The sequence below is a fragment of the Cervus canadensis genome, chromosome 29 (genome assembly GCF_019320065.1).
Source record: "Cervus canadensis isolate Bull #8, Minnesota chromosome 29, ASM1932006v1, whole genome shotgun sequence".
Taxonomy (NCBI): Eukaryota; Metazoa; Chordata; class Mammalia; order Artiodactyla; family Cervidae; genus Cervus; species Cervus canadensis.
The window spans coordinates 10,618,209-10,639,819 of NC_057414.1; the positions used below are offsets into that span (position 1 = coordinate 10,618,209).

Below are 21,611 nucleotides of genomic sequence, written 5' to 3' on the forward strand. Positions count from 1 at the left end.
CTTCCAGGCCCCGGGTTTGAATTACGGTGCTGGCTTTCTGCTCCACGACCTGGGGGCACTGGGGAAGGCGGTGGAAAATTGCTTTGCTCTCAGCGGTCAGAAGGCAGAACCCCTCGCAGAGTCACATGGAATACCCCCACCCACGGCTGACGGGCCAGAGATGGGTCGCCGCTCTTCTTCCAGAGGAGGGGGTGCCTAAGGGACAGGGTTAAGGCTTACAGGCTGCCTGTGGCTGCAGCGGAGGGTCCAGAGGGCACTGTAACCCACCTCCCACAGCCCGTCCTCTGTGACCTCAGCCGTGCACCCCCTGCCCCAGAACCCTGTTCACAAGCCCGCAGCCACCCAGGGCACTCGCCGTGGGCACTGCCGCACCCCAGGGTCTTCTGCTGATGGGAGGATGGCTTTCACACAAGAGTTTCATGTTGGAGTAGCTTAAAACTCCCATTTCTCCCCCAGCTTTCCCATGATCTCATCTGCACATCGGAGGAAGTGCTGGCTCTGGACTCTAGTCCACTCATCTCCGCAGCCCTGTTCCAAGGCCAGAGAGATGCTGGGGGAGAAAGAGATGACAGCTTGTTCACGCGCCGCCTTGGCGCGTGGGAAGGAAAGGGAGCCAGGTTTCAGGCTGTTCAGCCTCACTCTCAAACCTTGTTTGGCAGATCTCTCTGAGGGGCTCCGAGTTAAACGCAGGCCACCAAGGCAGGCTCTCTTTCTGCGATGCCTTGTGCCCTTTGGTCTCTGGGCAGAAGAGGTCCCCACGGAGGATGAGGCTCCTGCTGGACTTTTCTTTTTTCCCCAGAAGTCCAGTGAGGGGTTCTGCTGGCCCCTGCCACACCAAACGTGGGGAGGGCAAGCTGAGTGAGAACAGGAAGAACCAAGCTGCATACCAGTTCCCCCTGCTGGCTTCCAGCTCTAAACGCAGCATCCTGTGTGATTCCTGCCCAGGATTTAGGGGGAATTGGGGAGCCAGGGTGCGGGGTGGGGAGGGTGGACACCAGGTCAGCGGTGAAGGCTTAGGCAGGTTCACCTCTAACAAGGATGCTCCAGTGAGTTATATACACGACACAGTCCCAGGCTTGGGATCATGCAGGAGTCTAGGTAAGGACACCGTCCGGTGGAGAGATGCAAACTCCAAAAAGAGTCCAGAGCAGCAGGATTGCAAATCCTCGTTCTACCCCTGCTGCTGGAGAACTCAGAGTGTTTCCTCGGGACCCTGTGCACTGGGTTTGGGGGGTGGGGGCAGCAGCAGATGACAGACCCCAACTTGGTAGTTTCACCCTCTCTTGACACTCCACCAGCCCTCTCTGCACTGGGGAGCCGTCCACACCCCCTTATACTCCTTCCCACCTAGGCCCAAGCCCAGCCAGCAGCCCTCCTCTCTCTTCCCGACTACACGCTGAATTTGATGTCTGAGGCTGGTACAGAGAAAGTGGTGTCCGACCAGGAGGCAGACACCCTCGGGTCCATCGCTGACCTGGAGTGTAGCGTTGGATAAGTTAGATCCCTTCTCACTACAGATGAGGACCTCAGTTTCCTCATCTATAAAATAAGCAGTTTTAATGAAAGCAGCATTCCTGGTGTTCTGAGAATGTTAGTATTTTTTAGATTGCAGGTGGGGGTGGGTAGAAGGGAGTGCTCTGTGGTCAAATAGTGTAGGAAACATTGAGTTCAAGGAATTTGAACCCGTTTCCTGACTGCAGGACTTCTCAGAACCTTTAATATGTTATTAATCATGCTGATGGATATATTAGCAAGCAGCATCCCCCAAACTGACCTGAGAATAAAGAACCCTTTATTCTCAAAAGATCCAATCAGAGCAGTGTTCCAATGAACACTTTGGGGGGAATAAACGAGCCAAATCACTTGCAGACCCTGTTAGATGTAGGATTCTGTGATTTGAAGTCCTCGCGTTAAAGGTGATGGTACACAAGAGGAAAATTATAAACATAATAGTTAATACCTGCTGCTGATTGTTAGACCCCCCGAGCACAATGCCAAGTGCTTAGCTGTCTGGTCTCATTTACTTGGGCTACACCTTGGGGGGGAGTGGCCAGCCTGTGAACAAGGTCACCATGGAAGAGGGTCCTGCTAGGGTCTGGCAGACTTGGGGAGGGTGGCAGAGACCAGGACAGCCTCTCTGCCCGGGGTAGGTTTTATCATCCCCACTGCACAGGATAAGAAACACGTAGCCCAGAGAGGTTTAAGAAACCTGTGCAGGTCACCTGGCTTGCACGACTTGAATTCGGGCCTGTATGACTCTGAAATCTTTGTAGCCCTAGTCATAGTGAATTTCCTCTGCAGCCAAGTACTTGGGCTGCTTGTTCAGCGGAAGGTTCTCGCCATGGTGACAAATGATCATTTTTCCATAAAGTCATGACAGAATGAAGTGCACACCGCCCACATTATTGTGTATTCCCTGAGAGCTGAATTGCAGCTGAATTAAGCCTCTGTTGGGTGATAATGACATAATCAACAAGCCTGGAGAGCTTTGGCCTTTGATAGTGGGGACAGGGGGATGGCTTCTTGCTTCACTGGCCACCCCACACTCGCCTCCTGACCGTCCATCTCCACACTGGGCCACAGCACTCTTAACCCTATGCTCAGGAAAGATGGGCAGGCAGATCCAACACCTCTTCCCTTCCAGGCCTGGACTTCCAAACCCACACATCCCTTGGGTGCCCCTGCCCCTGTCCTCTTGCTCCAGGTTGGAAAATTACATTAGCGTCTTTGTTATCTGAAGATCTGAACGACATGAGTGCATGCTCAGTCCATCAGTTGTGTCTGACTCTTTGAGACCCCCATGGACTGTAGCCCACCAGGCTCCTCTGTCCGTGGGATTAACCTGGCAAGGATACTGGAGTGGGTTCTGTTTTCTCCTCCAGGGGATCTTCCTGACCCAGGGATCGAACCCACATCTTCTGCGTCTCTGGCATCGGCAGGCTTTGTTGTACTGGAGTTTAAATAATGACAGTGGCTCATGCTGAAGGTGAATGAGCCATAGAAGTGACTCCCTTTATCCCCCGAAGAGGTTGATAACATTCTCGTCAACCTCAATTACAGCCAAGGACTGGGATTCAGAGGGGAAGGGCGTGCTGCGGCCCTGTGTCGAGCTGAGCTGGAGCCCCCAGGCTCTTCACAGGGGTCTGTGTTCTTTCGAGGCGGCCCTCCTCTTGTTCCTGGCCCCCCTGCTCTCCCTTCTTTTCCCGGTGCTGTCCTCTCCTCTCTCATTCATCCTCCTGGTCCCAGTTCTCTCCTTTATCTGTGATGAGAACTCTGATCTTGCCATCAGAACAGAGCTTGACTCCACTGGACGTGTTGGCCGATGCATCTCAGTGTGGTCAGTTTTCAGGGGCAGGAGGAGGCCAAACTGAGGGCCTACCTCACTGCACATGGACCATTGCCTTCAACCCTCATGAAGCAGCACAGCACTCCCATTTCCCAGATGGGAAAACTGAGGTTCCCACAAGGTCTACTGACTTGGCTAGAGATTGTTCAGCCAGTAATCCAGCAGGTGGGCCAAGCCTGGGTTTGAACTCAGGTCTCTCTGCCGATCAGCCTGCTATAGGCTGAACTCTCTGTCCACTTCTTCTTGAATCAGCAGCTGAGGACACCAAAGCGTGACCCCTAGCAGCTTCCAGCCACAGGAACATTGACGGCCTCCACGCCCAGCCTTGCATTAGTCAATAGTAATTGTCAGCAGTATTGATAGTGGTGGAGTCTTTTGCTGAGGTCACGGTGAAGCTGCAGGCAGCTGCCATCAATAATAACTTTTATGGGGTCCATTAAAGCCAATTTCTGCCCCTCAAGGTTAATGTCAGCAGCTTTTATGTCACTGCTTAATATCCAAAATAAATACAGAATTGACTGGGTATTGTAAACACAAATCTCTCCCTTCAGGGCCGTCAGATGGAACCAGCCCTCAGGCCCCTCCTGCTGAGCTGGGCCACAGCAAGGAGGAGCTGGCATCATGCCAGGGCACACAGTTGGCATCCCATAAATGCTTTTTTAGAAAGCAGAGGTTGCATTTGCACTCCGACCACAGGGTCCGGTGGACGCAGTGCCTCTTCAGCAGATTCATTCTGTGATTTGTTCTGTAGCTGTGCTGAGCTCCTTCCGTGGACCAGTCATCATTCTAGAATCGAGAATCTTGGTAAATAGCCAAGAGGGGAGGGGGAGCTGTGACAGCTTTGCCCTCTGTCTGTCGCAGGCAGGGTGGAAAAGACGCAGCCCCGGCGTCTAGTGAGGAGCCTTGGTCCCAGGTCCTCGGCATGCCAAGTCCCAGCTCTGAAACCCTGAGCACGTCACCTCACCTCCCTACCCAGCAGTTCCCGCATTTCTAAAACAGTGCACCAGTGGCCACGCGGGGCCAGAAGAAGGGAAACGGGGAGTTAGGGTTTAGCAGGTGCGGAGTTTCAGTTTGGGATGGTGGAATAGTTCTGGTTATGCAGCAAAGTGAGTGCACTTAATGCCACCATTACCGTATGCTTGAAAATGGTTGAGAGGGTTATGTGTTTTACCACAGTAATAAAAAGTACAAAAACAGCACGCCATCTCTCTTCCTTGAAGTGTTGCTGTGAGCCTGCACCACAGCTTTGGCAAAGTGGCTGGTCTGTGCTGGCCCTTGAATCCTGCTGGCTATTAATGTTAATTGTTGAAAGAGCTGTGGGATGACAGTGGAAGCAGCCGTTCACTCTGCCCTGCAGGTCGGAAGGCTCGTTCCTCCATCCCACCCACACGATGCACCTGGGCTTGCGGGCCAGCCGAACAGGATTATGCTGAAGGTGAGGGTTCTGAGCGAGATATTCCCAGTGGAGGCAATTGCTCCAGCAGGGCTTGGAGGCATAAAGAGGCGTGGTGGGCCTGGGGCGTAGTGAGACTTTACTCCCAAGCTCTAATCCCAGAGGCAAAGTGAGAAATTCACCTAGAAAAGAAACAATGAAACAGAATCACAGTTACCCCCCCCCAAATTATCAAGCAGCCTGGGTGTCAAAAGGGAAATTACTGGTTAACCCAATTAGGCGGCCAAATTGCTTATTGAGAGGCAGATTAGGTGAGCATCTTCAAGCACGGTGAGAAAGCTCATTACCAGTTTAACTCCATTTATCCTCTGCCCTCCTGGGCCAGTGCTCATGAGACTTCGTTTTTAAAATCTTGTAAGAATGCTGCTGCTGCTGCTAAATCACTTCAGTCGTGTCCAACTCTGTGCGACCCCATAGACGGCAGCCCACCAGGCTCCCCCGTCCCTGGGATTCTCCAGGCAAGAACACTGGAGTGGGTTGCCATTTCCTTCTCCAGTGCATGAAAGTGGAAAGTAAAAGTGAAGTCGCTCAGCCGTGTCTGACTCTTAGCGACCCCATGGACTGAAGCCTACCAGGCTCCTCTGTCCATGGGATTTTCCAGGCAAGAGTACTGGAGTGGGGTGCCATTGCCTTCTCCACTTGTAAGAATAGATATCACTAATTCCCTAGAGTACTGCAGCTACCCAGCCATGGTACACAAGGCTCCCTTTTCTAGGACAGGAAACTGGGTTCCTTCACTGTGGTAGAGATTACACCCCTATATTTGACTACCCTTCTGCCCCACGAGCGGCCTACACTCCGTCCTAGAAAATAAAGGTGCCCAGGAATGAGGGTCTCTTACTGGACAGTTACCCACGTAATGAGGACTGTAAGCTCCCAAGTTCCAAACAGGGTTGGAGAAGGGCCTGCAAGAGTCAAAGCATCTGGGAATTTGGGAGCTAGAAGGGACACGGAGACAACAAGCCCATTGATTCTTAACTTTTCTCCCATTTCCTAGCCAAGAAAGCTAAGATTCAGAGAGCTTGGGTGACCTGCTAAAGGTTGCACAGCTAGGGAACAGCAAAGCCAGGGTCTGAGTGCACGTCCGCCTCACTCCACTGCCCATTATCTTTCCTGACCACCATCCTCTCCTACTTGTTGTTTTATGGAAACAGAATACCCAGGTCTGCCAGAGTGAGGTGGATTCTTTCCCGTCTGAGCCACCAGGGAAGCCCATATTTTCATCAGCTCAGTGCCGTTAATGATAATATACATAATCTGGGAGATGAATCTAGCTGTATTCCAGAGCATAAACTTCCTTCTTTGGCAGTGTCAGTAACTGCCAAAAAATAAATTGGATCCATAACCTGTTAGAGCTAATCAGAGCCTAGAGATCACCATACCAGGTCACCCTCTAACTGTGACACGCTGAAGAAAAGACATCGTAGAAGTTTAAGAGAAAAATTCCGACCAGTGGGTATCGGAGAAGGTTTTGTGGAGGAAGTGCTGGTCCCTGGGCTTGGCGGGCTGCTAGGGGCTCTACCAGATAAGGAAGGGGGAGAGAGGGCATTCTGTGTGGATGAAGGAATGTGTGTGTGCTGGTACATCGTCACTCAGTCGTGTCTGACTCTTTGTGACCCCACGGCCTGCAGCAGCCACCCAGCATTCTTGCCTGGAGAATCCCCAAGGACAGAGGATGGAGGGATGGGTGAGGACACATGTCAGGTGTGTCTTGTGACGCTGGAGCACGGGGTGTGCGTGGGAATACGGGGGCAGAGTGTGCTGGGGGGAAAGCTGGAGACTTGGGCGGATCGCCTGTCACTTAACAATGTTTGTTGAGTACCTACTGTTTTAGGTTATTGGGGTTCCAGCCTGATCAGGACAGACAGAACTGCCTGCTCATCAGTGGGGAAACTGATCAACAGATTTAAAAACTAAATGATAGAGGATGTTTCAGGATGATGAATGTTACAGGAGAGGGAATGGGGAATGCCAGGCTGGGTGTGTTGGAGGGTTGCAGTTTGCAGTTCTAAATAGGGTGCCAGAGGAGGCTTCCCAGAGAAGAGGACCTGTGGGGCAGGGGAGGGAGCTGGCAGTGAGACTGTCCAGAGGAAAGGCATTGGGCGGAGGGCAGGGCAGGTACCAGGGTCCGGAGGCGAGGCCAGGGTGGCTAGGGCACAGAGGAGGAGAGGAGGTCAGAGAGGGGAGGTGGGGCGGGGCGCATGCAGGTCACTGCGTGGGGAGTCACCGGAGCCTCTGAGTGGAGTGGCAGGGTCGTTCTGGAAGCAGTGTGGAGTGTTGGAGCGGGAGGCTACTGCAGGGGTCCAGGAGAAAGGATGGGAGCTCTGCTCTGGACGGGCATGGAGGCCATGGGGAGGGGTTGTGAGCCTGGTCAGGGGGACCCACTGCCCTGCTCTGCTCCGCCGCAGAGCCTCATAAGCAGAGAGGATGACTGCCGTTTTCTTAGGTCCAGTGGCTGAAATGGGGTCCCGGTACTCTCGGTGTGGGGAGTGCTCACACCTGGTCCTCCTGGCCTTGCAGCTCCTCTATCCAGGCTGCAGGGTCCCTGAGCACTGGCCGGCCCCACGCCGCTCCCCACTTCCTCGCGGCCTCGGTCACGGAGCTCACCCCTTGTCCCGGCCTCACCCCATGCTCCCTGCATCCTGACCGCCCGGATCTCTGGACCTGGCTGCCCGACTGCCGCTCCCAGCCTTGCCTACCACCCACGGGAGGCTCTTGGCCTCATCTTTCTTTCTTTTTTTTTTTTTTCTATCGTCTTGGCTTCAGTGCGTCCCTAATTCCAGCCCTTCCTTCTGCTCAGCTGCCTCAAACTGCCTTGGTGAAGTCCACCTGGGGCCTCCTCGCCACAGCACCACCTCTGCTGGATTTGCTGTGATCTGGGAGCTGGTCTCCGACAGACACTACTGTGGTTGTTCTTGTGAGTTCCTTGGGAGAGGACTTGAAATACACCCCAAATTCACTCCCCCTCGGTATGCACTACAGCGCTCCCTGGTGGGCAGTATGTGCTAATACACATGTACCCTGCTCTGAACTGGCAAGCAGGGGAAAAGAGACAGGGAGATCCAAAGCTCCTCTAAATTAGGATAGATTGCATTCTTGAAACTAGGTTAAGGCTCACTGTGTGTGCAGAGGGGTACAGTAAGCCAGAGTTTTGGTTTTGATTTGAGCCAACATAACTTTCAACTCCTGTGGAAGCAATGATGTGCACAATGACAAAGTTCCTACCAAAAGACATTTATTTGCAAAGCACTATTTCCTATTGTAAGCTCAGCTTTGTCCAAGGAGAGTGGCTCGTGGTCTGTTTCAGCTTCATATCACCCTGGATGACTTTAGGGAAGAAAGGGAGTAACCAATGCTGGGAAAAGAGCTTTCTGCCCACAGGAGCCTAGTTCAGTGCTGGGGTGTGTGGAATCCAGGGATGAATCTGGTTTCAGTTTTATACTCTTGTCACTGGGCCCAAGGTGACCTTGAGCAAGTTACTTCTCCCTGGGCATCAGTTTCTTCATCAGCCCAAGGGAGTCATTGAAATCTCAGGCAGCAAGATAACTGGGAAGGAAAATGGGCTTTGGAGTCAGTCTCAGAATCCCAGCTCAGTCACTCAGGAACTGGATGATGTTGTGCAAGTGATTGAATATTACTGAGCCTCAGTTGCTTCACCTGTAACATGGGCATGCTGCTGCTAAGTCGCTTCAGTCGTGTCCAACTCTGTGCGACCCCATAGACGGCAGGCCACCAGGCTCCCCCGTCCCTGGGATTCTCCAGGCAAGAACACTGGAGTGGGTTGCCATTTCCTTCTCCAATGCACGAGAGTGAAAGGTGAAAGTGAAGTCGTTCAGTCGTGTCTGACTCTTAGCAACCCCATGGACTGCAGCCTACCAGGCTCCTCTGTCCAAGGGATTCTCCAGGCGAAAGAGTACTGGAGTACATGGGTAGGAATACCTCCTAAAGTTGTGATGAGCGCTTGAGTGTGCACATGAAAGATGAAGGACTCCCACTTCCCACCTGTGGACCCTACCTGACCCTGAAATCAGTGGTGTAGCTCAGCACCATCTTTTAAAATAATGATCATAAATGGATGGGAGAGGAGTGGAACAGAATACATCAAACATAGTGAAGTCAGTAGTATTTTGTGAATTTTTACTTTAGTTATACTTTATACACAGCACCTGTACTGGGTCATCATGTATAATGTGTTTCTTACTCTGTAATTCAGTAAAAAAAAATAATAATCAGAAGTTTAAAAGATGATACTTGGCACATGCCAGGACCTGATGAATGTTCATTCCTTTCCTGAAAGGACCCCTCAGCTTGAAGATTCCATGATTCATAATGTCATGTGTACCCGCATACTGAGTCACTGCAGTCATGTCTGACTCTCTGCGACCCATGGACTGTAGCCTGCCAGGCTCTTCTGTCTGTGGGATTCTCTAGGCAAGAACACTGGAGTGGGTTGCCATGCCCTCCTGCAGGGGATCTTCCTGACCCAGGGATAGAACCCAGGTCTCCTGCATTGCAGGCAGGTTCTTTACCGCTAAGCCACCTGGGAAGCCCTCATGATGTCATTGTTGTTTAGTTGCTCAGCCATGTCCAACTCTTTGCAACCAATGGAGTGCAGGACACCAGGCTTCCTTTCCTTCACCACCTCCCAGAGTTTGCTCAAACTCATGTCCACTGAGTCGATGATGCCATTCAACCACCTCATCCTCTGTCCTTCCCTTCTCCTCCTGCCCTCAATCTTTCCCAGCATCAGGGTCTTTTCCAGGTGATGTCATAGTCTTACCTAAAAACTATTGGCATAGTACTTATAGGGCTCCCCTATGGAGAATAAGTGCATTTGGGGTCAGGGTCCCGTGATTCAGTTGAAAGAAGCTGGGCTCTGGGATCAGATGAACTTGCCCAAGGTCACATGGCTTATATAATGACAGAGCTCAAATCCCTGGCTTGTAGGAGTTGTCCATCTCGCCCCCTCCTCTCCCAGCTTCCTCTTATGTAAATGGCTGTTGGGATGACTGATGAGCCCTTGGGTAGCTAGGATCAGCAGTAAAAGCACCCCAGAAAAGCACCCCAAACAGGATGACTTAGAAGGATACAGGAGCCTAGAAGAGTTGTAACCTGGGTTCACATAACCAGCTGAATCTTTTCATCAGTGCCAAGGCGACTTCTACTGACTACTTCAATGTGTGGATATACATTAAAATAAGCCTAGAGAGGTTAAGCACCTAGAATAGTGCCTGGTGCATTAGGAGTGATATATAAGCATGCAGTGTTGTTATTGTCATTCCTACAGCATTTTGTGATTTACAAAGCGTTTTCACATTTTGCTTAAAATTTGCAACAGCCTTTGAAGTAGATGTGTCTCATCACTGCCTGAAAGTTTTCTGAGATCATATAGCTGGAAAGTGGCAGAGATGAGATTCAACCCCAGGTCTCTCTGACCCCATACCCACGTGCTGCTGTTCACAACCACAGGCACACCTCCGAGATACTGTGGATTTGGTTCCAGACCACTGCAATAATAAGACAATACTGGGATAAGGCCAAGTCACGCTTTTTTTTTTGGCTTTCCAGTGCATCTAAAAGTTACGTTTATGCTATACTGTATCCTATTAGGTGTGCAATAGCATTATGTTGAAAAAAAATGTATATACACACTTTAAATAAAAAATACTTTATAGCTGAAAAATGCTAACTATCATCTGACAGTGCAGGATTGCCACAAACCTGCCAAACAAAAAAATAAATATGTCTGGGAAGGGCAATAAAATGAGGAATGCCCAAACATATGGCAGCTGGTCAGCCTGTCTCCCTGCCAAAGATAACTCCCCGGTTGCCAAGGTCAAGTGTGAAAAGACTCCAGCAGGCCTGATTTTCCTCAGACCAGTATCTCCCAGTCAGCTCCGTGAGAAGGATCTCAGCCCAGGCTCTCTGTTCTGAACAAAACTTCCCTTCGGAGGAATATTCCAAACACCAAAGAGGGCTTTTCCTTCCACGACCATTTAGCAGCCTGGCTTCCTAAATGAGCGTGCTGCTCTTCACTTTGTAGGCTCTTTACTGCAAACAAATCGCTCTCCAGAATGTGCTTCCTAGAAGGAAATAATTGTATGGAACAAACCAGATTCAAAGTGTGTTGTCAACAAAGGGCAATTGTGTGCCAGTCCAGCTGCTGGAAGAATGGCAGAGGAGGGAAAGAGCAGCCCTCACACATGTGAAGTGGGCTGTGAAAAGGCCGAGGAGGCTCTGCAAACAGGAACCAAATGGCTAAGCATTGCAGGCAGATTCTCTGCCGACTGAGCCACCGGGGAAGTCCCAAGTCAGAAGTGAGCCTGGGCCAAGCAAGGCTCCTTGAGCGTCTCCCTCCCTGTGGCCCCACATGGTGGGACAAGGAGAGACGCTGCTTAAGCCGAAAGGATTTACCCTTCCTACCTGCACCCACCACTTGCCATAATTTATTACCTCAGCCCAAGAGCTAGTGCTGAAAGATGCATTTTAGTTGGAGAAAATGTCGTGTCATTTTTCCCCCCACTAGATCTAGCAAGCTCTTCAAGTGTCTACGGTGGCATTTGGCTGTTCTCCTTCACGCTTAGGAAATGCGTCAGAGCTCACAACACCATGAACATCTGACATTTCATGAATTATCACGTGGCTTTCTCCGGTCCAGGGCACCTGGACCCCCACCCTGCCTTTGAACCCTGATAGTAGACCTTTGAACTTGGTTTTTAGGGCTCTGTGAGTCACTGGAGGGACTCACGGGGCTCAGCACATAGACTCGTGGCTAAGATTCACTACGGGAAAAGAGTAAACAGCAAACCAGCAGGCGGGAGCAATGCGCAGGGTGAAATCCAGGGGAAACCAGACTCGAGCTTCCTCTCCCAGCAGAGTCATTCAGGACATGCTCAATGCCTTCAGCAGTGAGCTGTGATGATGGAAGTGCTGTCTACCAGGGAAGCTCAAGAGGGACCCCTGGTCACAGATTTTTATCAGGGGCTGGGTCACATAGGCACCCTCTGCCTGACATGGCCAAAATGCCAGACTCTCAGAGGGAAGCAGGCGTTTAGCATAAACCTCATTATTTGTCTGTCTGCACAGGCTAGGCACAGTCAGCCCCCCTTCTCATTTAGAGAAGATTTTATATCAGGCAAGGAACTGTTTACTAGCCAAGTTCCCAGATGCTGGCCAAGAGCCAGCCTTGCAAGCAGACCTTTCTAAGGCCCCTGGCCTGCTGTGCTGACTCTTCTCTGCACGAGCCTCTGGTCCTCCCCTTCGATTTCCTAATGAGTAACCCTGAGTGCCCACCCAGCGTGTGTACACATACCTCTCAGGTCAGCTGTGTAGACCTTTCTCTACTCTTTGTCCTTCAGGTGGTAACAGTGATTATAAACTTTATGGATAAGGAATGGCTTGATATGTAAAGCTCACTCCGGTGCTGGTGATGAAACAAGAGGAAACAAAATGATGAATCTTGGGGAAAAGGCAAGCACGTTAAATAATCTCACAGCAGGGCAACGCTACTTGGTCTGTAGCTCTGTCGATGGCTTGGGGTGGGGGTAGGGAGGTTGTGAGGTGAGTGACCGGACGGGGGCTGTGGACGTGTGTGTCTCCTTTCGGTAGCAGGTGGCAGGCAGCGTGTCCAGGCAGCACGAACGCTGAGGTGAGGCAGGCATGCTTTCTGGCTCCTGGGGGTTTTGATATAGAGAAGAAAGACACATAAGCTGGGCAGTGTCCTGCAGAATGTCACGTGAGTGCCATCCGTGACCCAAGGTGGCCAGCAGGCAGAGAGCCAGCAGAAGAAACCTGGCCCTGCTGAGGCAGCTGAACAAGATGATTTGTAAGACCTGTGACTCTGAGCGCCCATCCAGGGAGGGCTGGGCCAGGACCACAGGAAGAACATCTGCCACTATGGCGTCTCACGCCAACCAGTCCTAGAATGCAGTTCTCAAGAGTTCCAGTGGCAAAAGGCAGCTTGAAGGCTGTGGGTCCAGTGTGCCTGTGTGATACAGAAAGTAGGTGAGGGGAGAAAAAGTCCCAGGATCCCTCTGCTAGGGCAGGACAACACCCAAGTCCCTCTGTGCCTTGCAGCCAGAGACGACCAGGAACTCACCTACAGGTGAAGCAAGATGGGTCTGTTGACTCTGCCACAGTGGGGGACTCCCTGGGGGGTTCACTGGGTGTCTCAGTAAGGGGTGTCTGAAAGGAGGTACAGGATGCGGCCTTGTACTAGGTGATTTGGGGGCAGGTCAGTTCAAGGAAGTGGGGAGCTTTGCTGTTGATACTGTCAGAAATCAGGGTGAATCTGTGCCTGATTATCTTAATAAGCCATATGTATATAGAAGGCAGGAAGAATGAAGTGAGGTTAAAGTTGCCTTTGGAAAAACGGCAGCAGTTACATTAGCCAGGATTGGGAACGCTTGACTTTTTTGGTCATTTTGTGGTTTGGACCACTTTTCTGTTTTTGTCTAAGTTTAGACATGATCGCAGAGTGGCCTTGCCTTTGTCTGGGCCCAGTCGAACAGTTGCCTGTCTGAAGTTGGCATGTGAAATTGTGTATATTCAGCATTAGAAAGTTACTGCCTAGCTACACAGGCCAGGCAGTCCTGGCTGTTTTAGGAAGTGTTTTTGTCTTCCTCATGCCAAGACCCACCGTCCCAGTATGGCAGCTAGCTCTCAAGGCCCTTCAGTGGCCTGTCCCACAATAAATCTCAGCACCCAGGGAAAATAGTAATGAAAATTACTTATTTAATAAGAAGTACTATTATATTGGGCCTCCCCAAGTAGCTCAGTGATAAAGAATCCACCTGCTAATGCAGGAGATGTGGGTTTGACCCTGGATCGGTAAGATCCCCTGGAGGAGAAAATGGCAACCCACTCCAGTATTCTTGCCTGGAAAATCCCATGGACAGAGGAGCCTGGCAGGCTATAGTCCATGGGGTTGCAAAAGAGTCAGGCACAACTAAACAACAACTATTATATTAATTATTATTTGGTAATATATGTTACTCAATAATAAAAATTATTTATTGAATGTTTATTGTAAGTCAGGAAGTAGACGATCCTCTTTAAATATATTTAGTCTTGTTTCATCCTCTTGCTATCTTGGCAGGATTGGTATTTTGGCTTTTGGTAGATAAAGAAATAGAGGCTCTGATAAGTGAAGTGACTTCCTGAGGACCATCCATCCAGGAAGTGGCGGACAAAATTCACACACAGATCTGCCCAACCCCAAAGCCTGTGCTTTCTCTCTGCCATGGGGCGTCTCTGACATGTAGGGACATGTGGGCACTGACAAGGATGGTTTGCCAAGCTGCGGCTGAGCCTGGTGTTAGTTCAGAGAGTGTGATCCAAAGTGTGCTCACAGATGGGGAGCTTGGGCGACCACTGAAATGTCCCAGGTCACAGACTCCCAGACCCTGGCAGAGTGTGGTGGTCCCCAGGATCAGGGTTCGCAGCACCAGCACAGGGAGCCCATCGCGGCCTCCCCAGAGGGGGAAGGGGGCTGGGCCAACTTGTCATTCCTGGACAGTTGGATGATCCATAAGAAAAAGAGCTGCCCATTATTGATTAAGTTTGTTTTCCACCGTGACAATGTCTTACTGAAACTTAGCATCTTCAGCTCAAAAACTGGGGGAAAACTTTTAAGTCAGAGTGATGGCTAACCTTGCTGTCCTCTCCAGAGTTCAACACTGTTTAACGGCTTGGGGACAGGCATGGCAGGAATTGGAAAACGTGTTGACACTGATCCCTTAGCCAGAGGCATCATTCTTCTTTCAGTGGTCTATTTTGTATTGATCTAAAAACCTTTTCTCAGATCTGCGTATCTCTAGGCAAGGCCATGGTTTATTTATCTCAGTGTAATTGGGACCTGGCATGCGTAACAAGTCGGGCTTCCCAGGTGGTGCTAGTGGTAAAGAACCCTCCTGCCAATGCAGGAGACCTACATAAGAGACACGGGTTCAATCCCTGGGTTGAGAAGTTTCCCTGGAGTAGAAAATGGCAACCCACTCCAGTATCCTTGCCTGGAGAATCCCATGGACAGAGGAGCCTGGTGGGCTACAGCCCATGGGGTCCCAAAGAGACTGCAGACCAGAAAGAGCAAACGGAAGAGTGTAACTAATGCTCATTGGATGCTGTGTTAGTTTGCTAGGGTTGCTGCAAAAATTGCCACAAATTGAGTGCCTTAAAACAATCAGAATGTGTTGTCCCACAGTTCTAGAAGGCTAAACGCTTAAAATCAAAGTATTAACAGCCATGTTCCCTCTGAAACCTGCAGGGGAATCCTTCCCTGTCTCTTCCTGGTTTCCAATGGGCTGCAGTCAATCACCGGCTCGCCTGGATTGCATAGCACACGCCAGTCTCTGCCGTCACTGTCCATGGCATTGTCTGCACGTGTCTCTGTCTTCAGTGGCCATCTTCACATCAGAACACTGGTCATGTTGAGCTAGCAGCCCATCCTACTCCAGTCTGACCTCATCTTAACTAACTACATCGAATGCGACCCTATTCCACAGGAGGTCCACATTCTGAGGTTAGGGTCCTGGTACTGGGGGTTAGGACCCTCTCAGTCTCTTTGGGCTGCTGTAACAAAAACACCATCCACTGGGAGGCTTAAATGACAAGCATTTATTTCTCGTAATTCTAAAGGCTGGAAGTCCAAGATCAAAGTGTCTGCAGATTTGGTGTCTGGGGGAACCCACTCCTGCTGCTTCTCACTGTCTTCACATGGCAGAAGGGGTGAGGGAACTCTTTGGGGGGTCTCTTTTATAAGGGGACTCCACTCAGGACCTGATTACCTCTTGAAGACCTCACCTCCTAGTGCCATCACCCTTGGGGGTTAGAATTTTATCATATGAATTGGAGGTAGAGGGGCCACAAGCATTCGGTCTGTAGCAGACTTCAGCATAGCTTTTCTTTTTAATTAATTTTTTTGAAGGATAATTGCTGTACGGAATTTTGCTGTTTTCTGTCAAACATCAACATGAATCAGCCATAGGTATACATATATCTTTTCAGGGGAAAACACTTCAGTCCATAAGAGATGCCTGCTAGGTTGCAGGCACCATCTCAGGCCCCACCACCCCTCAGCAGCCTGGCTCTTAAGTGAATCTGCAGCTTCTCAGGGAACCATCTTAGTCTGAATGCTATGGCAGTTGTGCCTCTCCCCGCTAGACCTTGGGGCCCCTGAGTCCTGCTGCGGTGTCCCCTTCTTCTCCCTGGCGTGTGCCACCTCACGCCCAAGGGATCATCAGATCAGGGCACCAGGTCTTAGGGCTTCTTCTGAATGAGTGATGGATGAGACTGTGTGGGGGACCCTGTGGGGGGATCCTGTGGCCTTGCCTGTAATGACAAGGGGTGTGAGTACGTGAGAGTACACACACACACGGCTCTTTGCAAGTACACAACACGCAAGGCCGCCTGCTCTCAGTGTGTGTGGTTTAGGGCCGTGTGTATGTGATGTTCAAGTGTGAGGGATGGATACACATGACCGTGTTGGAGTGTGGCCACAGGACAAGGTCTGTGTTATATTGGCGGCAGGGGGGGTGGGCGGCACGGGGTGGAATAAATGTGTGTCAGTGTAGGGAGCACACAAACAAGGGTGTGTAGGTCTGGCTGTCCGTGAGGGTGTGTTTGTGTGTGTCTGTGCCTGAGTGACGGAACAGGTGGGAATTTCCACCAAATACCTGTTGTATTTAGACTCAGGCAGCCAGCAGAAGTGAAGTCTTTCTTCCCATGGAAGTGGGGAAGAAAGGTTTGGGGGCTTTTATTTGCTTTGGGAAAAAAAAAGGAAAAAGCAGCATCATCCAGTTAGTGGTTGTTAATTAGGAGCAGGTCCCAGGAAAGCTGCCGTGCAGCAGCGCCAATAAATCACTCATTAACTATCCGCGGCTGCCCGCCTCCATGCCTGCTTCTCTGTAGCTGGGCCAGGGCCGGCCACTGTAGGCTCATCAGAATTGGGGCAGGGGTGCGTACTGCCCAGTCCTCCCATTCTAGGAGCATCCCTGGGATACACTAGAAGACAGGGCTGAGCCTCTGTTCACCGGCTCATGGACTCAAGTGCAAGTCTCTACGCATCAAGACCTCCCCATCCCACCCCTTCCGGCCTCATCTCCCACCTTTCCGTGTTGATTCGTGTTCCACCTTAAGTGCGTCATCATCACAGCCACACACGTGCCTGATAGCAGTGTCATTAGGCCTCTACCGGTGTCGCTTACAGAGGGGAGCAAGCATGCACTGGGTACATAGGAAGTACATCCTTGCCAGACCAGCCCCGGGCAACTTTCTCACCAAAGCAATGGTTTAAAGTGATTCCCAGTTTGCTCACTACAAAGCAGGGGCATAGACTCTCTCCCAGCACCATAGCTGGGAGGTGCAGCTAAAACCACCGTAGACTCTCTCCTAGAAGATGGGAAAGGAAGCAACTGCTTAGTAGGTACAGAGTTGTTGGGGTTTTGTGTGTGTGTGTGTGTGGAGGGGGTGATGAAAATGTTCTAGAATAAACAGTAGTAATGTGGCGCTAGTGGTAAAGAACCCGCCTGCCAGTGCAGGTAGATCTAAGAGATTCTACTTACTTAAGTAGAAGTAAGTTCGATCCTTGGGCCAGGAAGATCACCTGGACAAGGAAATGGGAACCCACTCCAGCATCCCTGCCTGGAGAATCCCATGGACAGCGGAGCCTGGTGGGCTACAGTCCACAGGGTCACAAAGAGTCAGACATGACTGAAGCAGCTTAGCATGCATGCACTCAATGATGGCACAACATTGGGAATGTATAAAATGCCTCTGAGCCCTACAATTTCAGATGGTTCAAATGATAAAAATTGTATATTTTTCTATAATAAAAAGCCAGTCTAGAGCACCTTATTCACCCACACTTTCAGCACACAGTCATTGAGGGCACCTGTAGCATCAGGCCCTGGGAACTCAGAAGTGTTTGGGATTAGGGGAAGCAAACAGATACGCGGCAGATTGACGCTTCCTGTTTTAACAGCAAACTGTGTACCCTTAAAACACTGGGAGGTTGCTGTGTTTGCCCCTGCTTTGTAGTGAGCAAACTGGGAATCACAAGGGCAGGGACTTGGCCAAAGTCATAGAGCTCCTAGGTAGACGTGAACCCAAGTCTGTCTGCCACAAACCCGTCGTATTTCCGGTGTCGTGCGCTTCCTCTTCCTCCTGGTTTCAGGCCTGGTGCTCACCACCTAACTTTAGGACAACACAGCAAGAGGCTGGGGAGCCCATGCAGGTGGCAAGCCAGACGTTGCCAAGTGCAATTCTTCCCCCCCTCCTCCGTGGGCTGAGGGCCCTAGCCTCTCTCCTCCTCAATCCCCCCGCCCCACTCCATCGTCAGCCCTGCCAGCACGCTGATCTTTCTAATCTGATTAGCTAGCTGCTCCCTGCTAGATGTTTGTATTAGTGCCCCAACCTTCTTCCTAAGCAATGCTTTCAGGAACCTGTGACTTTGGAATGACGTTCTTTATGGTTGTGTTTATTTTTGAAAATACGTAGAATCAACCCCTATCTCACAGCCTCTGCTTTTGTGCTTAGCTGCAATGTGTTGAAAGACTTAGAGATAATTACTGAACATTTTCCCCACATGTAAAAAAGATATTTGCTCTAATGAGGCCATTCTTTAACCTGCTTGGGGTGCAGCTGAGGGAGTGTTAGAAGCCTTTGCTTGGCTTGGGGAGCTCAGGAATCCCCATCTCGGAGGCCAAGCCCAGATGTTGCCCTGGAAGCATGAAGTTCAAAAACGGCGGGATTACGGACGGGTGCAAACCAGCAAAAATAAACCACCATTGCCCTTTCTTCAGACACTGGGGCATAAGCTAGGATCTGCACGTAGTTTTGGTTGGCCTCAGTGCAGAGATATTTCAGAGAGAGGAAGAAAAGATTAAATCCCTCCTCTGGAACCACATGGAGATAAAGAACAGTCCACTGGTGTGGGGGAAAGGGGGATATGGAGGTGGTTATTATAGGCTGTTTTCTTTTGACTCTAGATCTCATATTCTTTTCCCTAGGCTTCTTAGTTCACTCATCCATTCCTGAGTTCATTCATTCATCAAATGTTTATAGAGAACCTGATACTTCCAGGTCCTGTTTCAGTGATTATAGACAGAAATATGGGCTTCCCTGGTAGCTCAGATGGTAAAGAGTCTGCTTGCAACGTGGGAGATCTGGGTGCGATCCCTGAGTCGGGAAGATCCCCTGAAGAAGGAAATGGTGACCCACTCCAGTAGTCTTGCCTGGAAAATCCCATGGACAGATGAGCTGGCAGGCTACAGTCCATGGGGTCACAAAGAGTCTGACGTGACTGAGTGACTAACACTTTCATACTTGCGTGATTTCTGTAGCAGTCAAATAGGTTAATTATGTCACAATAAGAAGCAAGCCTAATATCTCAGTGGCTTTGCAGAGTTTATTTCTCACATCATGTACTTAACACATCAGAGGTGTCAGGGCAAAGACTTTCTCCACAGTCTCTCTCCAGGACCGAGGCGTAGGGGCTCTGCAGCCTTGTAGCAGCATTGTCTGGAGCAAACAGCCTTTTTGCCTGCTTCTCACAGCCCATAGGCCTGACTTAGTCATATAGCTCCTCCTGACTACAAGGGGGCAGGGAAGTATGCTCCTCCCATGTACCCAGAAAAAGAAGAGAACCAGCTTGGTAAGCACCAGGAGCTCTTACACCGCCTAGCATAAGAAGGGCTGGGGTATGGACACAGTGGAATACCTGCTCTTGAGATGTTTCCATTCAGTAGAAGGGACGAGCAAAGAGACCTAACGGCTCAGGGAAGTCAGGAGAGGGGGACAGGAGTGGTGATGTGAAATCTGAGAGGCGGGAGCTTTTCATTGGAATCTTCCACGTTGGAGACGGGGGTGCTGGCAGGCTCGCCAGGAAGTGCATGGCACATTCACATGGGCAGGTATCATGTGTCTGCTGAAGTGTATCGGGGTGACTTGCATGCCAGCTCTTAAACCTAGACAGGCAGGGCCTTGGGCATCACCTGTTGGTGTTTGAACCTTATTCTGGCGGGGAGGGAAAGCCAGCGAAGGGTTTTAAGCAGGGATGCAAGCCACCCTCTATGTGTTTGTGGAAAGATCACCCTAGGTTCCACCTGAAGGTGGAGAGGAAGAGATGGGTGATGGCCCCCAAAGTCAGAGCAGTGGTCATGGGGACAGAATGGAGAGGTACTTAGGTGGAATTTGGTGACTGACTAAATGTGAGCTATGGGAGAGGAAACGGATGCAGGCCTGTATTTGATTGGAGTAGCACCGTGGATGAGGGTAGAAATGCTGGAGCACGATTGTGGAGAAAGATGAATAAGCTGAGTGGTAGACACTGTTGAGTCTGAGGTGCCTGTGAACCTCCAAATCAAGATGTCCATGAAACACTTGGATGTTTGGGCCTGAAGTATAGAGAAGAGTCCACCCACCTCTCGGAGCATCTAAGAAATTACAGGTATGGGGGAGGGTAACCTCAGCCAAGAAGAGCTCTTTCCTCCAGGGATCTCACCTTGCACTTCTGTGGGGACTAGAATTGTTTTTCAAATTGTGTTTCAATCTGGGTGCTTGCAAGATGGAGTCATTTCTGGCTGGTCAGCTTCCCAAGACCCAGCCCCTTAGGTTGAGAGAAGTCACTGCTCTCTGGGCTTTTGCAGCTCTCATCCTGGTCTGTGTCAAGTTGCTACCGTTGTGCAGACAACGAGTCCCCAGAGGGCTAGCTAATGCTTATTCATCTGGCCTGGTACCCAGGTGCTTAATCAGTGTTTCTGGAACAAGCGAATGAATTAACCACCAACTGTGGGGCTTCCCTGGCCACTCAATTGGTAAAGAATGTGCTTGCAAGGGAGACTCAGGTTTGATCCTTGAGCTGGGAAGATCCCCTGGAGAAGGGAATGGCTACCCACTCCAGTATTCTTTCCTGGAGAATTCCATGGACAGAGGAGCCTGGTGTGGCAGGCTCTGGGCTTTTGTAGCCCCCGGTGTGGTCTTTATCAAGCTGCTATCATTGTTGAGACACCAAGTCCCCAGAGGGCTAACTCTTGTTCATCTGGCCTGGCACCCAGGTGCTTAATCAGTGTTTCTTGAACAAATGAATGAATTAACCACCAACCATGCAAAACTGTTGGGTCCCTGGTGGGAATATAAATAGTACTTCCATTTTCCAAAAGCCTTTAATAAATTATAACTCACCAAATTAAAACAAACATTTGTTTTAACTTCTACCAACCAAGTCTCTGGAGGATTTGACACCTTTTCATCTTCAAAGTGCTTTCAAAACAAGAGGTGGCTTCTCTCAGAGGTCCCTCTTTGAAAGTTTTAGATTGTAAACAGATACAGAAATGTATGAACATTCAGGAGCAAAGATGCCTCAGGCCAGTTTTAAAGAAAACTTTTTCCAGGAAAGAAAAGCAAATCTTTGATTTTTTTGAGTGCCTTCAGGTGTGCCAAGGGTTGCATTAAGGGCTTTCAGTATGTTATTCCCTCAATGTTTTTATGATGTAGGTACTCTCATTCCTACTTAAGAGATAAGAAAACTGAGGCCAGAGAGATACAGTGATTGGCCCAAGGACACATAGCTGTTAAGAGGGAGAACTAAGAACCTATCTTAAGTTCTTCTAACTCCAGGACAACTGACCTTTCCTTTGCATCGCTATTTCTCAACTTTGGTCTGCAGATTACCTATAGTAGGTACACACAGGGTGTAGATTCTGGGTCCCCATACCACACTTACTGGATGAAACTCTGGAGAGAGAGGCTTGGGAATCTGTATTTTACTTTTACAAACATGACTTTTTTATTAACCTGTTTTTGTAACTGAAGTAC

The 21,611-nt window shown here is 50.2% G+C and overlaps 1 protein-coding gene across 10 annotated transcripts in view; it reads left to right on the forward strand.

Moving 5' to 3' along the window:
* TENM4 (teneurin transmembrane protein 4) overlaps positions 1-21,611 on the forward strand; it is an 816,614-nt gene that overhangs the window by 399,928 nt on the left and 395,075 nt on the right. The window lies entirely within an intron of this gene.